Here is an 11013-nt window from a genome sequence, read left to right on the forward strand (position 1 = left end):
CACTAGTTTAAATAACTTGCTTGTTACTCGGGCTTCCGGAAAGGCCGAGTCTGCGCTTAGTGCGTCATAGTGTTAGGCGTTCCTAGCGGAGTGGCGCGAAAACTGGGGATGATAAATAGCAACATGAAGATGGAATAGGGACAAGACTATGAATACTGGCTTAACAAGCAACTGTATGATGCTTAGACAAACACCTCAGATGGTGAAGAAATCAGGTATCAAAAAAGGAGACGCAATGAATTACCTGGCATTCATCGTCAGAATCGTCCATATTTGTGTTGAAAAACAGAGAGCTGAAAAGCGACGTGACGCAGTTGGCGGGAAAGAAGAGGAGCCTGCACCCATTGTGGTCAGTTGAATGAATACCCAACGTTCCCTACCCCTCTGCTACCGACTCCCCTATCCCTAATAATATCTTCTCATATTTCAAGCTGATACCAGTTTATTTTTGTTTATTTTAATTTTAAAAACTTAATTTTACATATTTTTCGCATAATTATGATAATTATTCGATGTTCCAGGATGTTCCGGAATGTTCCGGGATGTTCCGGAATGTTCCATGTTCCTGGTTTTATCGACAGCCCTCGACTTTGACGTTGTTATTGGAATTGTGTGATCTTTATCCAGTATGTTAAATTATTCACATTTTTTGCGAATTTGACAGTGCCATCCACATTTAGCAGTTTATTTACCGACGAACTTTTACGCTTCTGTTTCTTTCTCAGATAAAACCAAGTGGCAAATCCGTTTGATCAGTTATCCATTGTCTTAAGATTAGGAATTGAGTTATTGTGCCATAATTTCCAAAATACTGCGATGTCCTCCGGTCTAGAGTTCAGACCAAAAGGCTCAAAACCACGGCCTTTGGTGCCGCATATACCCCAAAAGGGGGGAGGGGGTAGTCTTACATACCACTGTTGCAGTAAAACTACGCCACAGAAAGTTTTTAAAAAACTGCGGTTCTGGATTTGAACGGAATTATTGGTGGATCGGCGGATTTGGCGAAAAAATAGCACGGATCGGAGGAGTTATGTACCCCTATTCACCCTCCTCCTTCAATATGGGGTCTTTGGTTCTTTTGCATTTCAACCTTTGGCTTCTCACTTTTTTTGTATGCCAGGAATTGTAATAAATTAATATTTAAATAAACTTCCCATTTGTTAAGAGTATGAAGGTAGATCGAAGACAAAATGTTCGACTAGTCGTTTCGTTATGACGTTTCACCGTTCATCCTCGGAGACCCAGGGGCAGTCAGTTGGGGCGGGAGGAAATAAGTCGAGCAAAAAAATGAAGCGTCGAAGGTTTACAAGCTGGTTTACAAGTAAGGCGGGAAGAGCTTTTCTCACCTCACTTGTAAACCACCTTGTAAACCTTCGACGTTTTGCCCGATTTATTTCCTCCCGCCGCCCCAACTAACTGCCCCTGGGTCTCCGAGGATGTTCGTCGTTCCGCACACCGATACTTCTAGTCGAGTGGCTGTTTTCCGAGATGGACTCGACCGTCGAATCTCCAGTTGGTCTCACCGTTTTAAGAAGTCGACTCATCGCTTCGTGAGTTCGTCTCGTCATTTTGTCAGTTCGCTTCGTCGACTGGCCTCTTCGACTACGCCTCGAGCAATGGACTCGTAGCCAATAAGATTGCGAAATTGTCAATAGTTAGCAAATAGATTACCTTGAATATTATAATAAACGCCCACTCTCTTTCACTGCCATGGGCATAGTTAGGTGTCTTTCACCACCATCTACTACTCATTAGCCTGAGTATAAATATACTAGTGTTCTATCACGAATGCTGTTTTCTGATTGGCCATGCTACTCATTATATCTATTCTGTTTTGATAAATCTACTAGCGTTCTGTCACGAATGCTGTTCTCTGATTGGTTACGCTACTCACTGTCTATTCTGTGATGGATAATGAGTAGCGTAGCAGTGTGTCCTTGCTAACAAAATGACAGCCGCTTCTTGGCGTTTTTGAAGTGCCTGTGAAGAGGATTTAGACAAAGTTTTGAACGACTAGAGGCCGGATTTATACTAAAACAATTAGATTATTCGCTCTCGCTTTCTGTGCGTGATAGTTGACTCGGGCTGCGCGCGCCCTCGTCAACTGTAGAAATCTAGAGCTCATAATCTAATTGTTAATTAGCTTTTGCGTAGATACCTAAAACAGGCCGAGACTGGAAGAGGTCACATTAGGTATTAACTTGCAGTTGGTGGTCGCTCACCTAAATTCCGGTCTCAAGCTTCTGATTTCAAGCAGCTGACAAACGCCCCCTCTGAGGTGTAAAGTTTCTATTATTCCTTCTACTAGTAAACTAATGCAAATGCTGCAATCTGATTGGCTGAGCTATCGCACACTATCAGCCATTCAGTGTACAGTAGCTGCAGATCTGTATACGAAAAATCGACTTTTTCTTGCTTTTCGGTTGTTTCAGGGTAACGTTTAGAATCTGGATAATTTAATTCCAGAGAAGCCCCCAGTTTCTGGACTTTTTAAAACTTGAAATTGTTGAAAACATTGATGAGCGCACGTACCGAACTGCAAATGACAATTCAGTCCACGCGATTTTTCAGTTAAAACCAGAAGTTTAATACAAAGTAGAGAAATCAGTATAGGAAGTTATTTGAACGAAATTTCAATTAGAATTATATTCAGCCTTCGCACTCGTCAACTATCACCTGATTGTTTAGTAGTCCGAGCGACATTCTGAATGTCTGCAATGGGTCAGTGGAAAGAAGAAATTTAAATATGAATGTTGTGAGGCACTTACAGTGTAAAACAAATCTTGTGCAACGTAATAAACATTACACGGCTCCTTTTTTGTACAAACCGTTTTTATAAGAACGTCGAGGCCGGTGAAGATTAAACCAAATTATAAGAACATACCCTAGGATGAGACTCACTAGAGGACGTGTCTTCACAAGAAAACAAACAAGATCGAATCTTTATCAGTTCCTTGTATCGTATGCACAGGTTATTGTGAACACTGGCGGAAAGAGAAAAGTGGCGCCTGTTGCTTGGATGATAATCATTGGTGACGCCCTTCATAACTTTATTGACGGCTTGGCCATTGGAGCATCATATTCCAGTTCAACTTATGTTGGTAACAGCATCTCACTGGCGATATTCTGCGAAGAGCTGCCACACAAACTTGGTTAAAACATTACTTGATGCAGTTTTTTTTACTATTATTTACAAATCAATCTGTTGATGGTTGTTTTGGTAAAGAGATGTCAATCCCGGCTTTACTTTCTGGTGCTTGCATGTTAGATACAATACGTAAATAATTTTGCACGCTTTTTAAGACAATAGAATTTCTTGTTTTCTTTGGATTAGTAAGTTTGTTGAATTTAAATGTTTCCCAGATAGTTTTGACATTCTTCTCAATGCTTGCATGGCATGAGCTTCTTATTTGGGGCTGATCATTGACTTGATACTTGGCACCAAAACATCGACAGTCAGGTGGACCTATGGAACGCCAGAACTGTCTTATGATACTTTTTTTTATTATATTGGGTGGTTATGTCATTATATTTAGTACTTATGTTATTATATTCGGTGATTAACTCATTATACTCGGTGCTTATTCCATTATACTCGGTGCTTATGTCTTTATATGCGGTGCTGTCTTCATTATATTCGGTGCTTATTCCATTATATTCGGTGCTTCCCTCGTTATATTCGGTGCTTTCTTCGTTATATTAGGTGCTTTTTTCATTATATTCGGTGCTGTTTTTATTATATTCGGTGCTTTCTTCGTTATATTCGGTTCTAACCTTGTTTGGTGTTTTCTTGATTATTACGGGTGCTAACACTATTATATTCGGTGCTCTCTTCCTTATATTCGGTGCAAAGGCCATTATATTCGGTACTTCCTTTTTCGGTGATTACTTTATTATATTCGGCCGGTGCTTTCTTCGATATGATCGTCACCAGTCTTCGCAAGGGGCCGTACAATTTGGAGGTAGTCTAGGGAAAGCCGGGAAAAACGGGTGTCACGAAAACTCAGACCCCGAAGACTCAGACCCCTCGAAATTAAAAACTCAATTGTTATCACCTGAATTGCTCTATGGCCACAATGGGGCGAGATGTTTATCTTCTCCGGTTTATGTTGTCGCGTCGATCAAACGGTGAAAAACAAATATTTAACTTCTCAGGTTTATCGCTGTCGCGTCGGTCAAACAGTGAAGAACTAACAAGGTTTAGAACAGCAGCCGACACTGTTTTTCAAAACAGACCTTTTTTATGCAATCGTATGCAGCAAAAAATGTGTTGTTCTCTGAAACATACTCGTTTGATCGCAATCTGCTTTTTGACTTTATGTGCGTTGCGTGACTGTCGGCACGTAACCCGCAGAAATTAACAAAATTTAGAAAAAAAAAAAAAGAAAAGAAAAAGAGAGTACATAGAGATAGCCATGTTTGCGTTCCAACTTATAACGGGAATAGTGAATATTTCTTTCAGGAAACAGTAAGTTTCAAACCAAACACTTCTATTTCTTTTTTTTCTTTTTTTTTCTTTTTTTCATACCGCCTGGATTAGTTAATTATTAAATCTGCCTCAGGCCCAAACGAAATAACTAACTGAATGCCTGGAACAAGCTAGAATTTTTGGCAGTACTGAAGAATTCTGTAGGACTGGAATTTTTTTTCTTGATTCCGTAATGAAGCTTATATTTCTTGAGTAAAATATCCTTTACATTCCTGAAAAGAATAATGGAAAACTTAGTACCTAGTAATAATATTTATTATCAAAATATCATAATGCAAACTACAGGGAAATAACATGGAAGATCAGGGGAGGGAGTGTAGACAGCAATTTCAAGAGAGCTTGTCTAAAGACAGAAGAAAAATTATTAATGATACATGACAATGCAAAAAGGTAGCTGATGCAGCTTTGTTCCCCTTTGGTTTATCTGAGTTCACTGTGTTTTGTACGTCAATGGAAGAAGCCACAAACACATAATTTTTATTATACAGCTGTATCTGCCTGTCACAGAAATTTTTGTGAACTCTTATTTAAATTTTTTATTTATTTATTTTTTTACATTGGTTCATTTTAATAGTTGACAAATTGTTCAGGCAGGCATGAGATCTGGGTTTGTAAGTGTGAGTAGAGTGAAATTGAAGTTTGCGACATTCAGGGATGAGATTTGGCCGGTAAAGCATGTATGCTTCTTTTGGACAGCCTTACTTGTAATAGCTGTTTACATTACACTTTCATGAACCAGTGCCTCACTCAGGATCATAACTTGGCTTACAGGGTACATGTAAGCAAAGGATCGAAGGATGGTACACTGTTATGAAAAGCAAAATGAATTAAAATGGATAGTGTAGACAAATTTCATTTTAAATTTTTTTTTCTGTTTATTGTAACAGACTCTTCTGAATGCTAAACCCATGTACATGTATGTGGCATCACTGGTGTGTGCGTACATCGTCATGGTGATAATGGGTGCAGTGGCGTTCAAAACTGCGGGAGGAAGTCTATTCAATATTTACAGACTAACTTCACGACAGACACAGCGTGACTACTAACATGAAGTCAGCATTAGACCAGTGGAAAAACTGTTGTTATGTAGCATTTTACAAGTCACACCATTTTGTACATTATTTTTTTTCTTTACTTAAATTTACAAGTTTTCTGTTGTGGTTGCTTTACTGGCGGGAATCAAGGCTTTTATTCACAACAGTAAGCGATATCTGCATGTCAATTTAATTGTAATTTTTTTCTTACTATTTCACACATCCATTAGACAGGTTTCAGAAATAGAGGAGCCGTCAGTTAATACCCATACAACAAAATTCCCAGAGCCGATATAGATAAGCTACAGCAATCAGTCAAGAGATTGAGATGGAAGACTTTTAGGAAATGAGTAACTTGTTGGCAACTTGGGGAGCGAGGCAACTCCCATATGAAAAGGTCTGAGAATGCTCAACTAAACATTTGAATTACACCCCTAAAGGAGACCAAATGAGACCTTTACCTTATTTGACACCCCAAAGAGTCTACATTCAAATGGACTTGACAGCATTTGTTTATCACTAAAATTTTCTTCAAGTGCAACCCTAAAATATCTTGGTGGCTAAAATAGTGATTTTTCAACCTGAACACCCTAAATATAAGTGAGACCAAAGTCCATGTTTTACACCCTTAGGGAAGACAAGCATCTCTGACTCTTTCACATGGGTTGACAGAGTGAACCCCCCCCCCCCCTTTCCAAGGTGTAAGCAGTCTAGCCAACAATTGAAATGCATTTGTAGTTTTCTACATAGTCAGAGCTGAAATGTAAAGCGGTAGTACAATGCAAGGTTATGTAGTCAAAGGTCATTCTGCCTCGATTCAAACCCACTTTCAGACCACCTGTTAATGGCATCTCTCTGATCGAAAAAAAACATTATTTCACTGCAGAAGTTGTTACCTCTTGCTACTTTTGGCACAGAACACAAACTAGTTATCAGGCTGAGTAATTATTGGCTTTGTTATTTTTGTCTCTGAAGAAGATGATGCATCCTCTATTGCAAAAACGGCAGCAGCCTGTCAAGTGTCATAGTGTTCAAGAGTGCTATATATGTGTTGCTTTTTTTTGTTGGAAACTCAATTCCTTTAATGGACGTTTAAATTATGCACTTGTGCCTCGATTGGACATAGCTTTTGGTTCATTGTTTTGGCTGGACACAACCACGTGACCATTAAAGAATCTGTCACACCCGGGCTGTCACAATGAGGCTCCATTAGCGGTGGGGGAGGGTCTGAGTAATTTTTGACCTAAATATCCTGCATCCTGCTAATTCCAGTTGCAAACATTTACAATTTTACTTCTTGATAACCCTTTTTATCTGATCCAAATATCTCATATCCCGTTAATTTTTCTCCCAAATGTGCTGTATCCCATTGATTTTTTCACCTAAATTTCCCGTAACCCGATATCCCTGGTAAAAGGGCCTCCACAACGCAAAAATTGACTGTAAGTGATGTACAAAGTCAGCTGCAAATAAAATAAAATGTTGAAAGATTATCTCGCTACTGAGAGTGCCCAGACAAATGGTTCATGAATTCACCAAACGGGATAAGCACTGGCCCAACACGCACAAAATATCACTGTATCCGCAATAACATAACCATCAATAAAATTAATGTACTGTTATTTACCTGAAACTCGTTCCCAGTGTCTGCAAAAGCCCTGGAACAAGGCTGTTAATTTTTGAGTCGTTTAGAAGCAAAGTAGGTATACATTTCAAATATTATCTTGTCTGCCGCTTTGTAAATATGATGCTCCGATTACGTCTCGAGTTTTCATTATAATCGTCATTAGATATTAACTCTCACAGGGGGGTGGCAGGGGGAGCGGAGATTCTCAAGTTTCATAACAGCCCCGACGATAGTTGATTAATAGTTAACGACTTCTTTTTTTTTTTTAGATACAAACGTATCTTTTGCAAAAGGATACATTCTTATGTATTTTTCCTCCTAGGCTTTGGTCCTTATCAAAGTCTGGTCAACGTTACTTTACAATTCTGCAATTACTCCCAAACATTTTTCATTGAGGCATTGCCCGCACTCTTGCCCAGTGATGCCTTTCCAGACTTTTCAGTGAACCGCTGGGCATGCTCTTTCTGGATACTACTCTTCAGCTTCTCAGATTTCTCTTTCAATTCTTGTAGTCTTATTAACGATTAATTGCTTGACGGTCAGTAGGTTTTGAGGGCTCCTCTTCTGAACCTCCTTCTGGAATTGCTGCTTGCAATGAGATAGCTGAAACTTTCATATGGGCACCTACTAACCATCCACATTACTGATTTTGTTTGGGGGGTGGGCCACTAAGTTTTTGTGTGCCACTTAAGGGGTGAGCCGCCTATTTTCTTGTTTACAATAATTCTGGGGTAGGCCACGGAAAAACGGTATTTTCAAAAATAATTTTTCATAGACCAACCCCCTCGCTCCCCTCCCCTGTCTGCAGTTTAAATTATTTCTTATCGATTTTTAAACGTTTTTAAAATGATGAGGCGAGACGGACTGCAACAGATATGTCCCCAGTCTTTCACCGCCCTTTTTCCCTCTCAAAATTTTCCTCACACTCCTTCTAAGATTTTACCCATTTACGGTAAAAATCAAACTAGAAGGTTTTTTTTTTAAGATAAAAAGACTCTCAATTCAAAGCCCTGTTTCAGTTTGGCGCTTGCAAATAAGAAATAAATATAGAGGAAGTTTGAAAATCAGGCCCTGTTCCGTACTACGAGCTTTCGCTCTACAGAGATCCCTGTAAAATTTCATGTTAAATTGGTTTCAATTCGCAAAAAGGAAAATTCGGCCATTTTACTCGCGACTGCGCCGCTCGTTCCTCGCGTGTTCAGAAAACCCATTAAACGAGAAAGCCCATTGAAAAACAAAATGCTTAAAAGGAGAACAAACTGCCAGTTCAGAATAAGTCATTTACCGATAAATAGAGGGAAGTATTGCAAGGAATCGTTCACTGTTTCACTGGTATGTAACTGAATTCCTGGAATATTCAACGTCCACCAAGTCAACATTGTTGCCGGTAGAATGTTATGGAATGCACTGAATTTCAGCCGTCCCTCCGAGTCGCACCGCCGAAAATTTAGGCTAATATGCGAGGGATCCGCACAGCTTGATAACCATGCAATTGGGCTTTCCTCTTTCCACAGAATTGTCTGTATAACTTAAAGACTTAGTCTGTATGGAAAACTAAAATGTAGAATACTTCAAGCTCTGACTATTATTAGGTTCCGTCAAAGGTCGAACTCCTTATGGGTCGAATTGAATTACAGTTTAGCTTGATGCCGCTGATCCCAATTACTCTGCAATATGGTTTGACAGGAGAACGTGCCGTGCCTCGATCCATACCTCCCCAGTGAATTAACCGAACTTCATTGAGATATGCATCAAACTACTCGTGATAAAAAATTTATCCACCGTGTTTAGCTCAACCTTTTACAAAGGCCTCAGTGCTCTAATCGAGGATGCGTGTTCAAACTGCCTTATATGCACTTCTTAATTCTTGAACTACTCACTTAAATATCAATTTTTATTTCTCTCTTGTATTATACTGTATTTGTAATTTGAGAAACAGTTTTTATATTATTTATAATTATTAATTCTTACTTATCCCTAGTGTACCCAATTAATTTTAATTCGTATTCTTAACTGTACATTTTAAATCTCAATACATTGTAACGTAGTAGTGTCCCCAATTAGCTTCTGTAAGCTAAATACCTACCCTGACACTTAAATAAAGTTATTATTATTATTATTATTATTATTATTATATCTCCCAGTTAGTACGCGCGCTGTAATTGGTCATTTTAACAGGCCGTATTCTACTGTACGTCCCGCTAAAATTTAAAGCTGTTTTTGTTGCCAAAAAGTTTCGTGATTTATCGCTAAGTGTTCTTAACTTTGTTAGCAAGTTAAAGTTTAAAACTATCTTTTACTTCTGAAATTGTGTATTAAAATCTGCTAACGACTTAAGGTTACAGTATACCTTCAGATCGGCAATTTTCTTCAAATTTGGATTTTTGGTTCAAAGTAATGGTCGAAGAGTAATCTCTAATTTCTGAAAACAAAATTGAAAAAAACTCAATATTGGGGGAGAAATGGAGGTTTTAAGTTACGGCCGGACGTAAAAGTTCCCTCTTGATTGACAGCCCTATAACGTGTACGCAATCAACCGAGACTACTTTCGCGGGAATATATGGATACCACGAATTGGCTGGCTACTCAGATCCAAGCATTTTTCGTATTAGATGTAATTCTATTAAGTTATAAGTAAACGTGGACAACGAAAAACTCTGTTTACCAGTTCGAAAAAGCGAAGAACGAATGAAAACACATCAATGAGTGAAGAAGCGAAAGTTGGCCTCGCGGATGAAGCTATAGCTATCGTATCAAGTGGGCAAAAAGATCGAGTCAAGAGTAGAGAAAGATTCTGTAAAAATTTGGGAACTCGACAGCTCTAACAGCGACGTTTACATTGACTCTTTTGTTGAGTCTGATACCGATGAATCGCCCAACTCATTGAGATCCATTGGAATATTATCCATGCACATTTGCTCCGCCGCGCTTTCTTTTGTTCAGTTTGTTATCGTCGCCCAGCCACTCTAACGTTCGTATCCTTTTACGTCTTCCCCATTTTGCCAGACCAGCGTCAAGAAAAACCGAGCTACAGAAAAATTATCTCTCCGCCTTGAGCGCATTGCGAAACACAAGGGTTTTTTCGAGATTCACGCGTAAATTTCACCGCGAGTTAATGGTAGTAAATTTTCCAAGGGCTGATTGGCTCAGTGATCTGAGAAACCAGTTGAAGGCGTTTGTGGCCGGAGTTTGTTTGCGAAGCAAGAGATTTTTCTTAGCGCTGTTTTCTCGAATAATTTTTTTCGCTTGAAGCAGACACTTTAAAGAGTTACAACTCAAAGGGGATTCGTTTGATTGCCCTCAAATTTGGACAGTAGCTAGATTAACATATAAAAAACAAAAACATGTCTGCGAATTGTTTATTTCGAAATATTTTTTCTCCGAGAGCAATTTTTGTACGATCACTTCACATTTTTTAAATCCTATTTTGAAAATGTTCTGTAACTTTTTACTGCAATTGAATGTGGCAAAACGCAGACACGCTTTTTTAGCGCTTTTTGTCCTGAAACCGAGGAAAAAAATAAATTGGCGAAAAACAAAATTCGCTTTGACTTGTAGCTTCCAAAAGATGATTAGGACGCTCGCATTTAGTGGCCGTGAAAAAATCGGCACTTCATTTTATTTCAAAATTTTTGGTATGGTTTGATAGCCAGCTCTACAAGCTTTAATTTGATATAGGGGTTTAGGTATCTACAGCTTAAACCGGACGCGCTACATCGCTTGGACGTGAGACACCCCTGAAGGTATACTGTAACCTTAAGAGTCACTTAAACAACGATTTTTTCGTTCCGCGTGAATAGAAACCGCTTCTGAACCCATCAGAAACACAGTAGAGATATAATAAATATCTTACTAACCTCGTT

The sequence above is a fragment of the Orbicella franksi genome, chromosome 10, assembly GCF_964199315.1.
Source record: "Orbicella franksi chromosome 10, jaOrbFran1.1, whole genome shotgun sequence".
In the NCBI taxonomy this organism is placed as follows: domain Eukaryota; kingdom Metazoa; phylum Cnidaria; class Anthozoa; order Scleractinia; family Merulinidae; genus Orbicella; species Orbicella franksi.